Below are 21,262 nucleotides of genomic sequence, written 5' to 3'. Positions count from 1 at the left end.
CAAAGGGTTTGTGGCTCGTGATACTGTGTATTAAAGAAAAGAGGATTATTTATTAAAGACAGAGTGGGAGAAAATGTTCAAGAGCCACAAATTGAAGATAAGACGTAGGAAAGTGGTCTTTCTTGGTCAAAATCAGTAACTATTTCTTCAAAACCTAAGTAGACAGGAGTCATGTTATTTAGAAAGTAACAAACCTGTAACTTATTAAGATGCTTTATCTAGTTTCAACTCCGCAAAAATCCAAACTGAACATAAATATTAAGATGTTTTCATGACTTGGTTGATTGGTGGTAAGAGTTTTACACCAATTGCAAATGCTTCTTTAAATTCGGATTTCATTGTATTATTTGACTGTTGGATTTTAAAATTATCTTGCAAGAGTTTTGTAAATCGCAACTATCCTAAGATCGGATACGAACTTAAGAAGAAATCTTAAGTAAAAGTCAAGAAGTTGAATGGTGTAATTTCTGTCTTGTAATAAACTTTATCGATTTGTCGAGTAGTTTAGTTTATATATGAAGGTTAGTGGGAGTAGGGTGGTATTATTAGTCTTATATGTGAATGACATATTGATCACTGTGAGTGATGAAAGAATTAGGAGAAGAATAATACATCTCTAAGATATCCAGTTCGATGGATATTAGCATAAAGTGAATATTCTTATGTTAATAAGAATCTAAACAAGTTCAAAGGTATTGAACATGTCGAAATTGAATCCACGTGCTTCCGCTGCAAGATTAATTCATTACGCTAAGATGTATTACCATTCTTAAACCTCGTATACTTGGAGTACGATGAGATGTTACAAATCGAATCCTTGAGATAAGTCTCTATATAGCCACATAGTTCATTAGTTAGAACTCAGGAAGTACTAAAGATATGAAGCTAAGCATTTAGAAATGAGATGGATTTATGTGCAAGGAGTTACACAAAAAACATATTCTAAACACATAAGGATGGTTAGAGAACCATCTTGGCTATATTATTTAAGGAGGATATCTGCTAAAAATACCCTAGGCAGTTGAACAATGAGATATACACAGCGGAAATTGAGTACACTTGCAATAATGAGATATGCAAGAAGGAAGGGATGATATTAGGATTCGGTTTTGTGAATTGGAGGAACTATGGTAGTTCGTTCCAATAACCGAAGGTCCTATCCGTACTCACTATGAGGACAGTGGGAACTATTCTAAGGCAAGAGAGCCTATGTCTAGATTGGATCTAGACACATACTCAAAAGTTTTATTATAAATATTATACATAACAAAGGGAAAAAGTATATAGTAAGGTTAGGAAAGTGCAAAGTGTTGCTAAGACTTACTGAACAAAGCCTTCTCATAGGCTTAGCATGACAAGTCATGCCATTTCAATTGAGTTGAGATGTATAGTTATGTACAATATTAAGTATGGATTATAGATTATGTAGTAATTGATATGGTACCAATTTTACATATGTGATAATGCATTCATCGTTTGAGTTTTATTAAAAACTCTTTTATTACTTTGTTATATCAAAATAGGTTGTAAGGACAACGTTGAACCCTATTAAAGTGAACTGGATCAACATAGTATTGGCCCCTAGTTACTTACATGAGGTGACATCTCCAAGTAACTAGAGTGTGAGTCGATTGATGGGTAGTTCAAGTGCCATAGGATCATAAGGGATGACTAGTCGATCACATAGGCAGACTGTATGGGACACTCTGTCGGGCAGTGACCGCTTATAGAGTTCTGGCAATATTTATATAGCCTGATCGTGGTCAGAGCTACTATAATATTCTTTTGTGTCGATTCTTTGACTAGAGACCGTTCGCCCAAGGTGGCATAATTTCTAAGTGACTTTGATTTTTGCTCTACGACTTTCGTAACTGAGGTCAAAAGGGCATCTTTAGGGTCATGATGAGCTGTGGCTATTCGAAGGGAATAGTGCAATAGGAATTATCCACCCCTTGTCAGGGTTATTTAAAATCTCAAGGCCATTCGAGGAGTAGACTCGAGGAGTAGTGAACTGAAAATGGGTGGCCAAGCTCGGTAGGTATCCACGGTAGATAATTCCGGTCAGACAGTTACTCTCCAGATCGAGGAAACCACTCAAGATATGATCAAATTCAAGTACGACCTGCAAGACACCTTGCATTGAGTGGGAGATGATGTAATAGGACAAGGGAATTGGTGACGCACACTTGTCTCGGACAAGTGGGAGATTGTTGGAGTATATGTCCTCAACAATAGTGCCATGACATTAACAAATCTCATAATAAGAATACATAAGGGATGATTCAATTGTATAGTCATCTGATCAACATTAATCGGTAATGATTGGCTTACTAGAGTTTGACATTACTGTCGTTCGACGGTGGTGATCAGTTGATCCCTTAAGATCACACCTATAGGACAATTCCCAAACTGTAAAGTTAATTAATTGTATATCGATACAGATTAATTAATTCCTTAAAATGAACAAATTTTATTTATAAGAGAGAGTTTTATATCTTATTGTAATATGATTAAATAAAATTCAATTTAGTAATTAAAATGTTATATTACTAAATTGATTAATGTTTATGAAACATTGGAGATAAGAATAATTAGTTAGCTATAATTACAAATTGTTGTAGATTATATTAACTAAATTTAAAATGACCCATTTTATATACATACAATTGTTAATTACTACTTAATTTGTTATGTGTAATTAATTGATTATGTAATGGTATTTAATTTGCTAAATATGCATACATTGTCTAATAACATGTCATATGTCACATGTCACACTTTGTATGACAATTGACAAATTGTGAAAGATAAAATGGAATCCATTTTATGTGAAATGGATCGAAAAATTGAGAGGGAATATTAGTATAGTGGACAAATGTGTTTAAAAAGCTAAAGACACAATCATGAGACTAAGAACATATTTTATTTCTAGGCCTAGACCTAGCCTTCTTGTTAAGGCAAAAAGGAACCTTGGGAAGAAAAATGTGTTCTTCCCTAGCTCATGCCAACCGTCCCACCTATCAAAATGAGAGAGGGTTCTCATTTTCTTTTCATTCTTATTCTTATGAAAACTCTCTCTTCCTCTCTCATAAAAAATGGGTTTTTATGCATTAAAATTTGTTTATAATTTTAATATTCACATAAGATTACTATGGTAGTAATATAACTAATATTAGAATTTATATTTAAGGTTATCTAATTTTATTACATAGTTAGTAATATAATTAGTGTTATGAGAATGTCTTGGGTGCATCACTAAGAAGGCATTCTACACTTGAATGCTTGAAGGTTCTTGGAGGATCATCCAAAAATGGCATTAGCTCAAGATCTAGATTTGGAAAGAGTCCAAATCTAGTGCCCTAAATCCATCACAAATGTATGTAAGAAAGTCGTTTTCTCCTTATTTTTCATTAAAAACATCTTGCATGGAACTAGATCCACTAGTATAAAAATTATGCGTAATTTATAAAATGATTAGATGATTCTAATAGGGGTATATGAACCCAACAAAAATGTGTAAAGAGAGTGCCCTAGCCTCGTGCACGAAGGAAATGAAAGCTCTTTGACGAAACAGAAATGTGTAACGTCAATGGTATGCTTAAAGCAATCGGGATTCGAAACGCGGGGATGAGAAAACTCACGCCGACGGGATGAGCCAATTGGTCGAAAAAGGTTAGGTTGTAGGGCCGGAGAAGGAACCCGACTGGTCGGGACTATTTCGGAGCTATATTCTATTTTTTTGAACAATTGTCGTTGGAAGCACCTAGACCAAAACACAATTTATAACTTCACAAACAACTCTACAATTAGTAAAGAGGCAAGTAAAGGTCGGATCCCAAGGGACGGGAATTGAGATGATATTTCTATTGAAACTAGTGGTGTCTTAGGGGTGTCACAATTTGGGTTGATATAGAAGGTCACTAACTAGATAGCAATGAAAATAAATAAGCAAGATGAATTAAAACGGTTGTAAACAATTGATAAAAAGCACTAGGGTGTCATGGGGTCATAGGGGAAGCATGGGAATTGATCATACAAACATGTTCTCAAATTATAAGTAAGCAATTATTGTTGTGATGGATTGAGTTGGGTTATATCTTACAATCCTAGGAAAGTTTGGGTCCCGGAGCCGAATCGAGTAGATTGTACAACACCTACAAGTCGACTTAGTCTTTCCTACTCAACAACATGCATGGTCTAATGAGACTCGAGTTGGTTTATGTCTTACAAGTCTCATTCAAAAGATAGGTGATGGGTAAAAAATGCAAGGATTCATAGGCTCACATTTCATCAAACATAACATGTGCATGAGTTGAGATCAAAACAAGCAAGCAAATAAACCATGAAAGCATATTAATTTAAGCATGAATCATTCCCCATGTTTGTTTCCCCTAATTACCCATTAACCCTAGCTAGGTCACTACTTACTCATTATCATGTTGATCATGCTAGCAAGGTTGTCAATCATGCCAACAAAATGAAACATGATGAACAAATGAAAGTAATAAACAATAATTAAAAAGGGATTAAGAGAATTATACCTACTAATGATTCCAATAATAAAGCAAAGAATAAAAGAAGTACTTGATGCTTGATTGAGAGGTTGTCAATCTCCCAATAATAACCCAAATAATTTTCAATTACCCAAAATAAAGGATGAACAAAAGAGAGATTAAGGAAATAAAACTTGTATTAAAACTTGATTAATTGTTGATTACAAAACTAAAGAGAGATTTGATTGATATTACTACTCTAATAATTGATAAGAAGAACATGCTCTTCTAATTTGACTAATGGGGTATTTATAGTGGAAATTAGGTGGATGCATTAGGGTTAACTTAGGGCTAAACTAGTAATTACACTTTTTAGATTGAGTAGGGAGACGCCGGTATTTTTCGAAGGAAGGGCTTCTTTCTTTGAAGCTTGAAGAAACGGATTTGTGCTGGACTGGTATCCGTGCGTCTTAGGCACGGGACGGGCGGATTCAGGAGCCTCTGTCCGGGCGTCTTCAAGGGAATCCGGGCGTCTTCTGGGCTTGATGCCCAGGCGTCTTTGAAGGAAGACGCACGGATTGTGCTGTGGAGGACGGGCGGATTCAGGACAATCCGCACGGATTGCTCCTCAGTCTTGCTTCTTCTTCTTTTCTTCCCTTTTCTTCGTAAAATCCTTGGGGATTTCCTTGGGGATCCAAGGATCTTTTCTCGTCATTGCCCAACTACTATAATATGTACAAAGGCCTTCTAATCTTGTCTCTCCTTGATGCTTGGTCATTGAATTCAATCAATTTAGTCTCATTTTGCCATGAAAATGCAAGGCTTGCACTCCTTTCCTACCAAGGACACAAAACCTCAAAGAATATGCAAAACAAAGAACTAAAGACAATAAATGACCCAAATATGCACTAAAAAGCATGGGAACAAGGCTAATTCGGGGACTAAATATGCGCTAATTATGGTCACATCAAATATCCCCAAACCGAACCTTTGCTCGTCCCGAGTAAAGAGGTGACAAAGACTAGTACCATTATTTAAACTATCCTAATAACATAGCCGATATGAGACAATTAGCGGGTCTCACTACGCCCCTTCAACTCACAACAAGACAACCATGAGGTAGGATGCCTTCTTACAGGGCAAGATGGGTCTTGCCAAAATGGCGACACATCCAAACATTAAGCACACAAAATCAAATAATGGATGCATCTACAAAAGGAATAGCCACTTCCTCATCAAGTGGCGGAGGCAACTAAGAGAGAACAAATTTAAGAGCATATAATCCTTCACAAATACTAGTTCAACAAATTACTAAGGCTAAGAGGATGGCACTAAATCACCTCCAAATGGTGTTAAACTAGACTACTTTCGTCCTCAATTCCCAAATGCTTTCGTCAAGAGCGATCGGATGGTGGTGGAATGATGATCCCTATGATGCTAGTAGCATATGATATGACAAGTCTCGAATTCTCTACAAAAGTAAAGGTCATGGATCGTCCCAAGCTCGACAAAGTGGCTTGACAAAAAGGCTTTTTGGGAATGAAATGCTCAAATCGTTATAAACAAAGGGTGGATATGACTAGTATTCAAAACTTGACCTCATTCAACTTTCACATTTCAAAAATTTAAGATGGGGTTTGTCCCTTCCGGGCTAGTGTCCTTTTCTTTCGCCAATCGCTTATTAGGCAACCGGTTAACCTCTAAACAATAGCTTTTCGGGGTGATAGTCACTCTGTCTCTGGGCGGTTGAATTCACAACCGTGTGGGGGCCCAATTCAATGGATCCCTCTCCAAAGCACATCGAAGTGGTACGCCTCCATCAAAACAACAAAAATTTCTCAACATTTCAACATTTCATAACATTTGAGGTTTCCTTAGCAATAAATTACTTCCACATAACAAAATTTTCGAAATGAGCATTTCAAACTTATTGATAGAAAAGTATTTTTGGGTTGCCTTGCCATAAGGTCAATCAAGGTCACCTAGACAAGTTAACCAAGTCCACATCGCATCACGGGGTTGGAATAGGTGACTCACATGCAAACCCTTGACCAGGCTTTGGGTCATGGGTCAAAAGACACTAGTATGACACAATCTAGGGTGTTTTACAACCATTCTAGTTGGCAAAGTCTTAAGTTGAGAAAGTATTTGTAATGGCTTAGTTGCTCTTGTCAAAGTTCTCAATTAGGCACTTTTCAAAATATTTCATCTAAATACAACTATATGCCATGATGCAACTATTATATACATCCTAATGCAAGTGATTCTACCAACTAATATCACATATAAACTAAATTCAAGTCCTAAGTTCATATTGTTATACCGCATCAATCAAAATAAAGCCACATAGTCATTAACATAAAGAGGAAAAAGGAGATTGGAACGATCATACCATGCGGTCTTCATGATCCTCATGTCTCGGATGTGGCATAGTCAATCAATGTGAACAAGGATAGAACAAACACAATATATACAATAATACATGACTACACTAAAAAGGAAATAAACATGTTTTTGGGTTTTTCAATTTTCAAATTTTTATGGTTTTTCGAAATTTTTCAATTTTTTTGGATTTTTGAATAAAAGTTAAGTTAGAATTCCCCATCCCCACACTAATATGGGCATTGTCCTCAATGGCCAAAATGATAGGAAATTATGCAAACATGATGCATGATTTCTATACTAAATGCAAGCTACACTAATCTACACTACATGATGCATGGTTTTTGTTTATGACGGAGAGGATAATTTAGATTACCTCCCGTTGTGTATGCATTAAGTTCCCCAAACCGATCTAGACATTATTGCTAATGTCCTAAGGTTGGGTGTAGTTCATGCACACGCTATGCAATACATGAAACTAATTTTGTCATTTTGGATTTTGAAAGGTGGGAACAATAAAGTGAGAACACCTCAATGGGGCCGAGGTGTTAGTCCTCAATGGTGCTAGGACTACTCCAACAATGATCAAGATAAATAAATAAAACAAAGAGAGAAATAGACAAACCTCAAGAGGGTAGGAGCCTCTAAAGCTTGCTAATCTTCCATCATATCATCATTATCATCACCTTCCTCACTAGAAGTGGATTCATCACCACTTTCTTCTTCACTTTCTTCTTCACCTTGCTCCTCATCCTCTTCTCCTTCTTCACTAGCTTCTTCATCAATTTTATCATCAACCTCTTCATTACCGACAACCTCATTATCACCCGGAACAACCCTAGATGCACTCGGAAAGAAGACTTCCCTATCCGCCCAACTAGGCAAAGGACATGAAGGGTCAAGTAGTTCTTGCCTAGCTAAATGAAGGAGGGGTGGATATTGGGCAAAGAAAGCATTTTTCCGATCCTCGAAAGCTTGCTTGTGCATCTCTTGCATGAGAAGAGTCAAATAATCATTTCTTGCTTCAACGCCTTCGGGCTTGAACTCTTAGTACTCAAAAGGGTAGGGTGGTGTGACAATGGAAGAGGAGGGCATTTCAATTTCACCCTTCTGTTGTCGGATAATGTAATCGGCCTCTTTTGAAAGGGGAAGTACATAGTTGGTCCGGTGGACACTCAATCGACAAATCTTTGAAGGCAAAGTGAAGGATCTAGCCTCACTAGTGAGCCATCCATACTTGGTGTCAAGAGGGTTATGGGTAACCCACTTGTACTTGTATATCATAGTATTAATATCAATGAGATGACCACCCTCTTTCGCCTCATACTTGTTATCTTTGTTGAAGTTTGGATCAAAGTATTTAGCTAGGATAGTGACTAGGCCTCCATTCACAATAACGGTGGTGCCTTTCTTCCCGCAATCAATATTTAGCCATATATCCACCAAAAGCCTTAGAGAGTTGAAAGGCTTGGTGAATTCCCTTCCAATGTTCAAAGCCGACTCAAGAAGAACAAAATCGAGTTTGGTGAAATGGTTGGTGTCTTTTCTTGCAATGATGGTGTTCCCTATGACCTTGTGCCACACTCTAATGCCCGGATGGTGGACTAATAGAGCGCGAGTAGCATGAAAGTCCTCAAATTTTCTTCCGGAAATCGCCTCCCAAAGAGGGTCGGGGTCATACTTGCCAACATTCTTAAAATAACTCGGTGAATCACTAAGACCCAAAGCTTTACCCATTTCCTCAAAGGAGATGCGCCTACTAACATTAGCTAGGCAAAACTCGATGGTCTCCATAGTCTCAACCTTGTTAACTTTCAAAGAACTCAAAAATTCTAAGGTAAGGGAAGGGTATGTCAATTCTTTTGATTCAAACAATTTCTCCAACCCCATGGCTTTGAAGAAGGCTCTAGTTTGCTCAAGGACACCCAAATTATCTAAGGTATCTTCACAAATAAATTTGGTGGATAGAAATGATTTCCTAGCAAACTTGGCAAAAGTGTCCCTATGGGATTTGGAAATGAAAATTACCTCCGGATAATTCGAAAGTTGAGCAATTTCCGGAGTAGAAGATGTTGTTGCTTCCATGGGAGGTTGTTGTTGTTGCACTTCCAAGTTTGGGCTAGCTACCACCATAGCCAATGCTTTCTTTACTTGAAGACTCTTTTGTCTTGATGAGAGTGCCTTTGCCTTTGTTGCTTTTGTTGCTCCCTTAGTCCTTGCCATTGATGAATAAACCAAGAAAAGAGTGAAAATCTTCAATTTCTAGTGTACCCAAATCGATTTAAAGATGAAAGGCTTTGCCTTTATGAATTCAAAAATCGACTCAAAGGTTGAAGATTTTGTGCTTGGTTTTGATTTTTATTGAAAGAGTAGTGATTGATTTGTTGTTAAAAGGATGTTTTGATTTGATTTTGGTGAATGTTGTTGAGGAATCTTGTTTTTGTGATGGAGAGATTGAGGGTTTTGGAGTTATGAGTAGTGTTATGAATGAAGGAATGAAGAAATGAATGTGGGAGGGGATTTATAAAACCCGAAAAATTTGAAAAGCAGGGGCAAGACGGGCGGTTTTTGTTCGGGACGCCCGAATTCTGCCTTTTCTGGGTTGGGGAAAACTCGCCTAAAGACGGGCGTCTTTAAGTGAAGTCGCTCGGATTTGCAAACACGGGACGGGCGTCTTTCAGAGAAGACAGGCGGATTCCTTTACAGGGATTTTTCTTGTTTTTCTCAGCCAAGAAGACGGGCGTTTTCCTTTCTGGACGGGCGGATTTTTGAAGACGGGCGGATTTGAATGCAGGACGCCCGGATTCTTTGACAGTCAGAAATTTCAAAAATTCACCTCATGGTGGACGGGCGTCTTCTACCCAATATGCCCGGATTTCCTGAAGACGGGCGGATTCGACCCATTTTTACCCGGATTCAGTTCCATCCGTGTACTTTGCATATCCCTTGTCATTTTTCCATTCTTCTTCATATCTCGTGTTCTTCATTGTGGGGCCACTACTAAGGCATGGATAGCCTAGGCAATTGGCATCCGCACACTAAGCTAAAGCACTACACATTAATTGAAATTATTAGTCCCTCCCTCACTTCTCTCAAACATGATCATTATCTTGATCAAAGTATAAAAATCCAAAAATGACAAAAAATGCAATATAAGAATTGAAATGCAAGTTAGGGAGTTAGAGATATTTACAAATGGTGGTTTATGGAGGACTCCACCAAACTCTCATTCTTGATGAGATGTCAAGGGGGCATGTTCAAGGTGTTGTTGATGTTGCTCAACACCTTGAAAAAGTAATCAAATGCTTGTTCATTGTCATGATAAAGGTCTTCAATAGACCTTTGCCCTTGTTGTCGGTCTTGATCGATGGCATTACTAATGTAGGGATTAAAAATCCCTTCAAATTCGTCGTCCCAAAGACCACAAACTTCATTAAGTTGATCATTGAAAATCTCTTTATTTGGTGGAGACAACTCTCCCATTTCCTTTTCTTGGCCAATAAGGCCATCCTCTTCTTCTTTGCTTGATTTTGATGAGCTTTGCAAGCTCTCTTTGTCACAATTCACTTGCTCTTTGAATGGAGCATCTTCCTTTCATCCTTCCGACTATAATGATCGATCATAAAATACGGTTCATGTAAACGGGGAGCTCTCATAGTCTTGTCAAGATTAAAATTTATACTCTCATCTCCCACTTCTAGAGTGAGCTCACCATGTTTCACATCAATCACCGCACCCGCGGTGTGTAAGAAGGGTCTTCCTAGAATGATTGGAATGTTGGAATCTTCCTCCATATCAACAATGACAAAGTCCACCGGGATGAAAAACTTCCCAATTCGTACGGGGACATCTTCCCATATCCTTAATGGTGTCTTCGTCGATCTATCGGCCATTTGGAGTGTGATATTGGTGCCTTTGAGCTCTCCCATCCCCAACCTTTTACTAACCGAGTATGGCATAATACTCACACTATCCCCTAGATCACATAAGGCTTTGTTGATCGTGATGTCACCAATGGTACACGGTATTGAGAAGCTCCCCGAATCCTTTAGTTTTGGAGGTGAACTCCCTTGAAGTATTGCACTACTCACCTTAGTGAAGGCGATAGTCTCAAGCTTCCGGATCGACTTCTTCTTTGTGAGGATGTCTTTCATGTATTTCGCATAGGCCGGCACGTGATTGATTAATTCCGTGAAAGGAATTGATACTTCCAAATTCTTCACAATTTCCATAAACTTTCCAAGTTGGTCATCAAATTTGGGCTTGGCTTGACGACTTGGAAAAGGAAGTCTAATCACAATGGGCTCCTTCTCCTTGACCTTGTCTTCATTTTTCTTTGAAATCTCTTCTTTTGATTGTTCTCCATCCTTGGAACTTTGCACAATTTCTTCCTTATCACTAGCTTCCACAACTTCATCCTCAACTTGCTTCTTCGGTGCTTCATACCTTGTACGACTTCTCAAGTGAATGGCACTAACCGTTTCATGTCTTGGGGGATTACTTTGAGGTGGTAATTGCCCCTTTTGTCTTTGTGAGCTTGAAGATGCTAGTTGTGTCAATTGGGTTTCCAACATTTTGGTGTGAGCTAGAATGTTGTTGATGGTGGTTTCCTTTGCTTGACTATTTTTTTGCATTTGAGTGAAAAATTCTTGTTGATTCTTTTGCATATGGAGGACCGCTTTTTGAACATCAAAACCTTGGTCATTTGGTTGATTGTATGGATTTTGATTTTGGTAACCTTGGTTTTGGTTGTAAAAGGGTCTTTGATTTTGGTTTCTCACGGGAGGTGGGGTGTATGTTGTTTGAGGGTTTTGAACATTTTGGCTTTTGTATGAGAGATTTGGATGGAATTTGGTGTTTTCATTGTAATAGTTGGAATAAGGGGTACCACTCTTGTATGCTTGGAAAGCATTCACTTGTTCATTTGTTCCCCTACATTCACTTTGGTCATGTCCCAAAGTTCCACAATTCTCACATATCCCACATGGTATTGATGAGGATGCCGTCATGGCACTAACATGATGCTTTGGTGACTTTGAGGCTTCTTCAAGTCTAGCCATAGCTTTTTTAAACTTCAAATTGATTGTGTCAATGTAAGCACTAATTTAAGCACCCAATTGAGTAACGGAGTCCACTTCATGCTTTCCTCCTCTAGTAGCCTTGCGAGGTCTACTATAATGTGAGTTATGGACCGTCATTTCCTCAATTTTGTTCCATGTTTGATTGTCATCAACTTCGGTGAACATTCCATTTGATCCCATGTTGAGAATGTTCCTTGAATCTTCATATAGACCGTTCCAAAATTGTTTTACCAAGAACCACTCGCTAAGTCCATGGTGAGGACATGAGCGACAAATTCTCTTGAATCGCTCCCAAGCTTCATACAAAGATTCTTCATCCCTTTGCTTAAAACCCGTAATTTGAGCTCTTAGCATGTTAGTCTTTTCCGGTGGGTAGAATTTTTTGTAGAAAGCTAGAGCCAACTTCTTCCAAGAATCAATTTCGAGAGTGGCCTTATCAAGGCCCTTCAACCATTGCTTCGCGGTGCCAATTAGAGAAAAAGGAAATAAGACCCATCGAATTTGGTCTTGAGTTATACCGTTTTGAGAAATCGCATCACAATAGTCAAAAAAGGTTTCCATATAAGAATGAGGTTCTTCACTAGGCATTGTGGGTTGATTTTGTGTGGGAGTACCATTGGGTAGGTTCTCCTCGGTGGGTACAGAATGTGATGAGAACTTAGGCATTGTGGGTTGATTTTGTGTGGTATTTTGTGTTGGGTTCTCCTCACCTTCTCTTACAAAAGGGTTGATGAACTTAATAGTTGGTTGAATATCCACAGCCTCACTAATACCTCTCATATTCCTCCTAGCAAATCTTCTATTGTTTGTCAAAGTTCTTTCAATTTCACGATCAAAAGGTAACAAATCACCTTATGACCTTCTAGACATGCAAAATATCAAACAACTTGAAAACAATTAGAACAAACCTTGAGGAGTTTTACTTCCCCAAGGAAAAGAAAGACACAACTAATAACAATATAAGAAAATCTAAATCAAGATAACACCGTCCCCGGCAACGGCGCCATTTTTGGTCGGGACTATTTCGGAGCTATATTCTATTTTTCTGAACAATTGTCGTTGGAAGCACCTAGACCAAAACACAATTTATAACTTCACAAACAACTCTACAATTAGTAAAGAGGCAAGTAAAGGTCGGATCCCAAGGGACGGGAATTGAGATGAGATTTCTATTGAAACTAGTGGTGTCTTAGGGGTGTCACAATTTGGGTTGATGTAGAAGGTCACTAACTAGATAGCAATGAAAATAAATAAGCAAGATGAATTAAAAGGGTTGTAAACAATTGATAAAAAGCACTAGGGTGTCATGGGGTCATAAGGGAATCATGGGAATTGATCATACAAACATGTTCTCAAATTATAAGCAAGCAATTATTGTTGTGATGGATTGAGTTGGGTTATATCTTACAATCCTAGGATAGTTTGGGTCCCGGAGCCGAATCGATTAGATTGTACAACACCTACAAGTCGACTTAGTCTTTCCTACTCAACAACATGCATGGTCTAATGAGACTCGAGTTGGTTTATGTCTTACAAGTCTCATTGAAAAGATAGGTGATGGGTAAAAAATGCAAGGATTCATAGGCTCACATTTCATCAAACATAACATGTGCATGAGTTGAGATCAAAACAAGCAAGCAAATAAACCATGAAAGCATATTAATTTAAGCATGAATCATTCCCCGTGTTGGTTTCCCCTAATTACCCATTAACCCTAGCTAGGTCACTACTCACTCATTATCATGTTGATCATGCTAGCAAGGATGTCAATCATACCAACAAAATGAAACATGATGAACAAATGAAAGTAATTAACAATAATTAAAAAGGGATTAAGAGAATTATACCTACTAATGATTCCAATAATAAAGCAAAGAATAAAAGAAGTACTTGATGCTTGATTAAGAGGTTGTCAATCTCCCAATAATAACCCAAATAATCTTCAATTACCCAAAATAAAGGATGAATAAAAGAGAGATTAAGGAAATAAAACTTGTATTAAAACTTGATTAATTGTTGATTACAAAACTAAAGAGAGATTTGATTGATATTAACTACTCTAATAATTGATAAGAATAACATGCTCTTCTAATTAGACTAATGGGATATTTATAGTGGAAATTAGGTGGATGCATTAGGGTTAACTAAGGGCTAAACTAGTAATTACACTTTTTAGATTGAGTAGGGAGACGTCGGTATTTTTCGAAGGAAGGGCTTCTTTCTTTGAAGCTTGAAGAAACGGATTTGTGCTGGACTGGAATCCGTGCGTCTTAGGCACGGGACGGGCGGATTCAGGAGCCTCTTCCCGGGCGTCTCCAAGGGAATCCGGGCGTCATCTGGGCTTGCTGCCCGGGCATCTTTGAAGGAAGACGCACGGATTGTGCTGTGGAGGACGGGCGGATTCAGGACAATCTGCACGTTTTGCTCCTCAGTCTTGCTTCTTCTTCTTTTCTTCCCTTTTCTTCGTAAAATCCTTGGGAATTTCCTTGGGGATGCAAGGATCCTTTCTCGTCATTGCCCAACTACTATAATATGTACAAAGGCCTTCTAATCTTGTCTCTCCTTGATGCTTGGTCATTGAATTCAATCAATTTAGTCTCATTTTGCCATGAAAATGCAAGGCTTGCACTCCTTTCCTACCAAGGAATATGCACTAAAAAGCATGGGAACAAGGCTAATTCAGGGACTAAATATGCGCTAATTATGGTCACATCACCGACTTATGACCGTAATATCAATAATGCATTTCAACCAAGACCTCGTTCGAGTCTCACCATCTAGGGATCACAAAGACACAAGTGTCCTAGTTTTCGCCAGCGGAGTCGCCAATCTATGGACATGGGCCCACCTGTGATGCCCAGCCGATCTGTGGACATGCAGTGGTCTTTTGAAAGCCACGCTCGGTAGCGTAAAAATGCTTTCGACCGGATCGTTTTAGATCTGTCGGTTTCGTCTCGGCAAGGTTTTCGAAATGATGCGAGAGATGTTCAGAGTCACCACCAAGCATTTGTGGGATGCTTGGAATCCGTTCGAATCCACTTTATACCTAGGTCAACCAAGGAAAAAAGCGGTATTTGATATAGGTACTAAAGATAAGGAGCCGTCCCTCTTTAGCATCCTATCTCTAGAATGACTCTCGTACGCCGTGGATATGGTCGTCCACTATCCAAAGTTTCTGAGTAAGAGGTGAAGGTACTTATTGGGAAGCCCTTTAATCAGACACCCTATCCCGCCCATGGTAGCGGCCTCTACTGATCGATCTTAGCTGGTTAAATGCAAAAGTTGATAAAACGGGTAAATGCATGAATGCGCATCCACAAGTTTGAACCTAACATGTGAGCTTTCTATGTCGGTTGTTTATCCAAGTATCAAGTAATTGATGTCAAGTTGGATTTAATGTTGATTTGCATGCAAGACGGAAATTAAACATCCATTTACCGAGTTAGGTTTATGGTGCACGACGTGATCCATTTGTCTTAGAAAAGCGTTTTGCAAATACAATGTAAAAGGGACAGGTTATTCATCTGATATGTCCTGTATTTGGGTTAACCGAAGTCACAATCATCCTAGACGAGTGATGGAAAAGAATCAGGGTCTGCATCAGGCAGCCTATTGAGGCACGAGCCGTCAGGGGATGCAAGCAGGCCTGCCCTGGTTTGAAAACTGGAAAACATGGCCTGTTTAGACAGGGGGCAGCAGACGATCCAAAGGGATGTGTTCTGCATGTTGAGAACGTTTGTAAAACGGTTTGTAAAGGGGGTGTTTGAACCCATGTTGGCTTGAAAAGGTCGTTTAGACCGCTTTGTGTTAAAGTGAGGAACGAGACTTGAATAATCGTCATTGTATTGACAATATTCAACGTCGGGTTCAGTTTTGCAAGCTTGACATGAATAGTTTCGAAAAATGATTATGAACTAATTTTATTATGTTCATTTGTTTGTAATTAGTCAATGTTTATCATCGTACTTGGGTTTAAACCGACATGGCATATGGAACGAAGGATGACTTTGCATTTATGACTAATATGTTGGTTTTAAAATGTAAAGAAATAAAATAAAAGGTTTTAAGATACTTTTAAAAATGTAATTAACCAAATATTATCACCGAAACACGGATTAAACCGTCATGGTATAAGTAACCAAAGGTGAAAATGTTTTCTAGTTAAAAAGATTCATCATAAAAATGATTTGAAATGGTAAAAACCGGTTGTAAAATGAAATGAAAAATGGAAAGAATGAACTCAAACACGTTTGAGTTTTGACCAGGATACCTCATTGAGGTGCGGGGCACATAGTGGTGTTTAGGGCCTTCTGTTTTCGGTCACAACTCGGTTTTTGTTCATTCGATCCCTATTTTGGACCATGTTATGAAAGTTTTAGCATGTTAAGGTCATAAAACAGATAAAATACATGAAAAAAGAGGATTATTACACCCTCATGCTTACATGCTAGGTTTGAGACGAGAAATTGACGTAAGTGTAACAACTTGTTAGATCGGAAAACTCGGTTGAAAACCGTTTTAGCAATGTAAAGAGTGTATTGTTTTGTTTAGTGATGGTGTAGTTGGAAGAGATGGCCGGTCAAGTGATTTAATGCACGATGACGGTACCAAACAATGTGTATGGCTTATATTTTCAATCGGTAGGTCGAAAATACGTTTCGGTTTATGACTTAAGAAGTCGAGTCGATAATTTTAAGGGAGAGATTAGGGGGCGGACACTCGCGTACCTTCAAATGGTGGCATTTGAGGGGTATTTATAGAGAAATGGGTGGTTGTGTGCGCTTTGAGCGACGTGGCCGCGTGGGCTACTTAAAGAGACGCGAGCCATTTTGAGGGTCTTCGAGCTGTCTTGTCACTATCACGCAATTGAAATCATGATTTGTTCTATCCTAGGTTTTGGATGGCATGATTTGTACTTGACCATTCAATTATTCAAGGAATACTTAACATGGAAGCTTTGTGATGTTTGTTCTTTGTGTTTGACTCGGTTTGACTCGTTGTTGGAGTCGGTATTTGAATTTTTGAGTCGGTTTTTGGTCTGTTGTCTGTTTTCACTCTAGTTAGTGTCATTGCGACCCCGTCGTCGTGCATAAAACACTCCAGGTACTTTTGAAAAGTTTTGTTTTTGAAATCGTTTTGAGTTTTGCGACGTATAGTTATACAAAACTGTCGATTAAACGCCGCGATTCCTAAGCATGTTGAAGTCCGATAATCATCGACTGTTTGTTGGAGACTCGACAGATACTGGGTATCTACACGTTGATCCTTTAACCAAGTCATTATCTCAAGTTAAACATGATAGTCATGTAGTTTCTATGGGATTGAGACAAATGACGGAATTATTGTAAATTATATGATATGTAATAATAATAACATTGTATTAGTTATTTCATATATGATAATTGCATTTATCGTTTAACTCTTATCTTCAGTTTTATTTGAATTTAAATACTTTTTTTTATCCAAATAGGTTGAAGTGATAACGTCGAACCCTATTAAAGTGAGCTGGATTAACATTGTATTTTGTCCCTAGTTACTTAATGCTGTGACGTCTCGGAGTGACTTGATTGTAAGGCGATCGATGACGAGTTTGACAGTCATATGGCCATAGAGATGGCTGGTCGATTACATAGACGGAATGCGAGACGATTTGCTGGACAGTGACCATTTATAGAGTCCTTAATGTTGCCTGGTCCTGGCGAGGATTTCTATTTATTCCTTTGAGTCAATTCGTTGCATTAACTGGGTCGCATGTCGGTGGATGGTTAGCTTGGTCTTTCGTGAGTGTCAATTACGTGACTTTTTCTCTTAACTCCACGATAACAATTTCGTTCCTATTACATTTCTCCCCAAATTGTTATGTTAAGTTAAACATCAAGGACTTCAATTCGGCAATTTCCCCGTTCATAGAAGGAGAGACCGGCTGCGGCGCTGGCGTAGAAGGAGTATAAACATTTTTCATTCCTTCATATATGATCTGACCATAATTAGAGCATATTTAGTCCCCGAATTAGCCTTGTTCCCATGCTTTTTAGTGCATATTTGGGTCATTTATTGTCTTTAGTTCTTTGTTTTGCATATTCTTTGAGGTTTTGATCCCTTGGTAAGGAAGGAGTGCAAACCCTGCATTTTCATGGCAAAATGAGGCTAAATTGATTGAATTCAATGACCAAGCATCAAGGAGAGACAAGACTAGAAGGCCTTTGTACATACTATAATAGATGGGCAATGATGAGAAAAGATCCTTGCATCCCCGAGGAAATCCCCAAGGATTTTATGAAGAAAAAGGAAGAAAAGAAGAAGAAACAAGACTGCCCAGCAATCCGTGCGGATTGTCTAGAAGACGCCCGTCTTCACTCTACAATCCGTGCGTCTTCATCACCAAGACACCCGGGCAAAAGCTCTAGAAGACGCACGTCTTCACCCCTAGACGCCTGGGCAGAGACCACCAAATCCGCCCGTCCCGTGCTAAAGACGCCCGGATTCTTAGTAAGACCCATTCCGTCTTCTTCAAGCTTCAAGGAAGGATGCACATCTTTTTCTAGAGACCGGAGTCTCCGTAGAGACCGGAGTCTTTCCAAAAAGACCGGCGTTTCCTCAACAAGGGACTTAATCGTCATTTAAGCCCTTAGTTAACCCTAATTCATCCACCTAATCCCCACTATAAATACCCCATTAGTCTAATTAGAAGAGCATGTTCTTCTTAGCAATCTTTAGAGTAGTTAATATCAATCAAATCTCTCTTTAATCTTGTAATAAACAATTAATCAAGTTTTAATACAAGTTTTATTTCCTTAATCTCTCTCTTGTTCATCCTTTGTTTTGGGTAATTGAAAATTATTTGTGTTATTATTGGGAGATTGACAACCTCTCAATCAAGCATCAAGTACTTCTTTTATTCTTTGCTTTATTATTGGAATCATTAGTAGGTATAATTCTCTTAATCCCTCTTTAATTATTGTTAATTACTGTCATTTATTCATCATGTTTCACTTTGTTGGTATGATTGACAACCTTGCAAGCATGTTCAACATGATAATGAGTGAGTAGTTCCTTATCTAGGGTTAATGGGTAATTAGGGGAAACCAACATGGGGAATGATTCATGCTTAAATTAATATGCTTTCATAGTTTATTTGCTTGCTTGTTGTGATCTCAACTCATGCACATGTTATGTTTGATGAAATGTAAGTCTATGAATCCTTGCATTTTTTACCCATCACCTATCTTTTCAATGAGACTTGTAAGATATAAACCAACTCGAGTCTCATTAGACCATGCATATTATTGAGTAGGGAAGACTAAGTCGACTTGTAGGTGTTGTACAATCTAATCGATTCGGCTCCGGGACCCAAACTTTCCTAGGATTGTAAGATATAAACCAACTCGATCCATCACAACAATAATTGCTTGGTCGAGGTAGTAGTCTCTGTCCATGGTAGGCACCGATGTGGCTAGGGGAACGTACTCAGAAGAAGCCTCAAAGGAGGCTAGCTTTTAAGCTAACCGGGTGGCAAGAGCACCACAACTCAAGTACCAAGTGGTAGAAGTAGCCATCAAAGCAAGGCTAGCACAGACCATGGCAGGAGCGTTGAAGACCACCTTCTCAATCTGCTCCGGGTTAACATAAGACATCAAAAGCAACAACTCGTGATTGTTCAGCTTACTCATATCCGGCCTCTGATAAAGAAGATTCAATATAAAACGAAGAAAGACCCTCAAAGTAACATGTTGAACATCGTTAATCAACATGTTACTGGCGGTGGGAGCTGACTTCCCCGACAAACAAGGCATAAGGCGGCAAACTCCGCACTCAGATGGAATCTCGCTGATGGAATCCTTGGGAGGCTTAGCCAAACCAAGGTGAGAAGCAGAGAGTTCCATGGTCAACACAAAACTCGTGTTCATTAGACAGAACTCAACAGACTGTTGAGCTGGCTCGTATTTAAACGAGATCATGAATTCCAAAGTCAGAAAAGGATAGGTATGTGACACGTCTGTCGTGTACCTGTCAAAAATAAACTAACTAAACTAACTATATAGTTAGGAAAGTCAGGTCGATCTCCTCAAGGAGACAAGATATCTGTAGAAGTCCGTCCATTTTGTCACAAATGGGGGGGGGGGGGTTTCTTTGAATTGTTTTCTAAACTACGAAGTTTAAAGAAAGAGAAATAAAGGCAAGAGCAGTAAAGTCAAGAAATAAGTTTAAAATATCATATAGAGAGGGACATGTCGGGAATTAGGTTCACTATGGTAGTCCAGTGACTCAGCTGTAATGACTCGAATGAATTAATGTAAGACGGATGTAGAAAGGTCCTTTCGGTCCACTTTCTATCCTAAAATACCACTAACTTAACTTTCATTCTCGTCAGGGTAGTCTACTGTTCATTGCAGGCCTATTTAGTCCAATCTTTCGATCTAGTATTAATTTTAGCCAGATTAAAGAGATGACTCAGAAGCGTGCACTCAACTATGTCGATAAATACAATTAAATTGCTATGGTGACAGGATCTCACAATTAATTCATCTAATTCATTTACTACATCGTCACATTCCTACCGCAGATACCCTAATCCCAACTTGAAAAGGGTTTAGCTACTCATATTGCTAATTAAACTATCAAAACTAACAGCAGATAAATTTCCAGCATTCATCATATTAAAACTATAATTAAATCGCATAAAGAGTAAATTAGGGCAAAGGAAATAAATGAAGTAAACGAGAAATTAAAGTAACCAAACGATTAATATTATTAAGAGAAGAGAAAGGAATTACAATCGTGCGAATCCGGCGTAAAGAACACAAAATCCGAGCAAAGTAAATCCAAGAACAAGGTTACAGTGAAAGGGAAAAAGCAACGTAGTAAAGTTCTCTGTAAAACTGATTAAGATAAAACTAGATGGTCCTAATGACCTAGTAAAGCGTGCTTAAATAGAAAAGTAAATAAGTTTTTACAAAATAAAACACTCACGGGTTAATTTAAAGCCCATAACAGCAATAACCACTCGATCGAGTGGAATAAAACCACTCGATCGAGCAAACCTCATCGCAATCTACTCGATCGAGTACATAGTTACTCGATCGAGTAACTCAACTTTCAGAAACTTTGGATCGAGTAGAAAACTACTCGATCGACCAATAGCAGACGTAAAAACCACTCGATCGAGTGGTAAAACTGCTCCATAGAGTCCTTTGTCTTCAAATCAGCTCAAGTCCATGCCCGACTGCCTCGTAATCCGTGCCTTGACGCTTCCCAATGCAGTATCTCACTCTGGAAAATCCCGTCTCCTCTAAATGCATGCAAAAA

At 38.5% G+C, this 21,262-nt stretch overlaps 1 non-coding gene across 1 annotated transcript; it reads left to right on the top strand.

Annotated features, from left to right (window-relative positions):
- The first annotated feature begins 12,203 nt into the window (after window positions 1-12,203).
- LOC141634723 (small nucleolar RNA R71) lies at window positions 12,204-12,310 on the top strand. Its single transcript, XR_012539448.1, has one exon. It is a non-coding gene; the product is annotated as a small nucleolar RNA R71 (small nucleolar RNA).
- The last annotated feature ends 8,952 nt before the right edge of the window (window positions 12,311-21,262 follow it).

This window comes from Silene latifolia, chromosome Y (assembly GCF_048544455.1).
Source record: "Silene latifolia isolate original U9 population chromosome Y, ASM4854445v1, whole genome shotgun sequence".
Taxonomy (NCBI): Eukaryota; Viridiplantae; Streptophyta; class Magnoliopsida; order Caryophyllales; family Caryophyllaceae; genus Silene; species Silene latifolia.
Note: the sequence above shows the minus strand (reverse complement) of the source record. Positions and strands in the feature narration are given on the sequence as shown.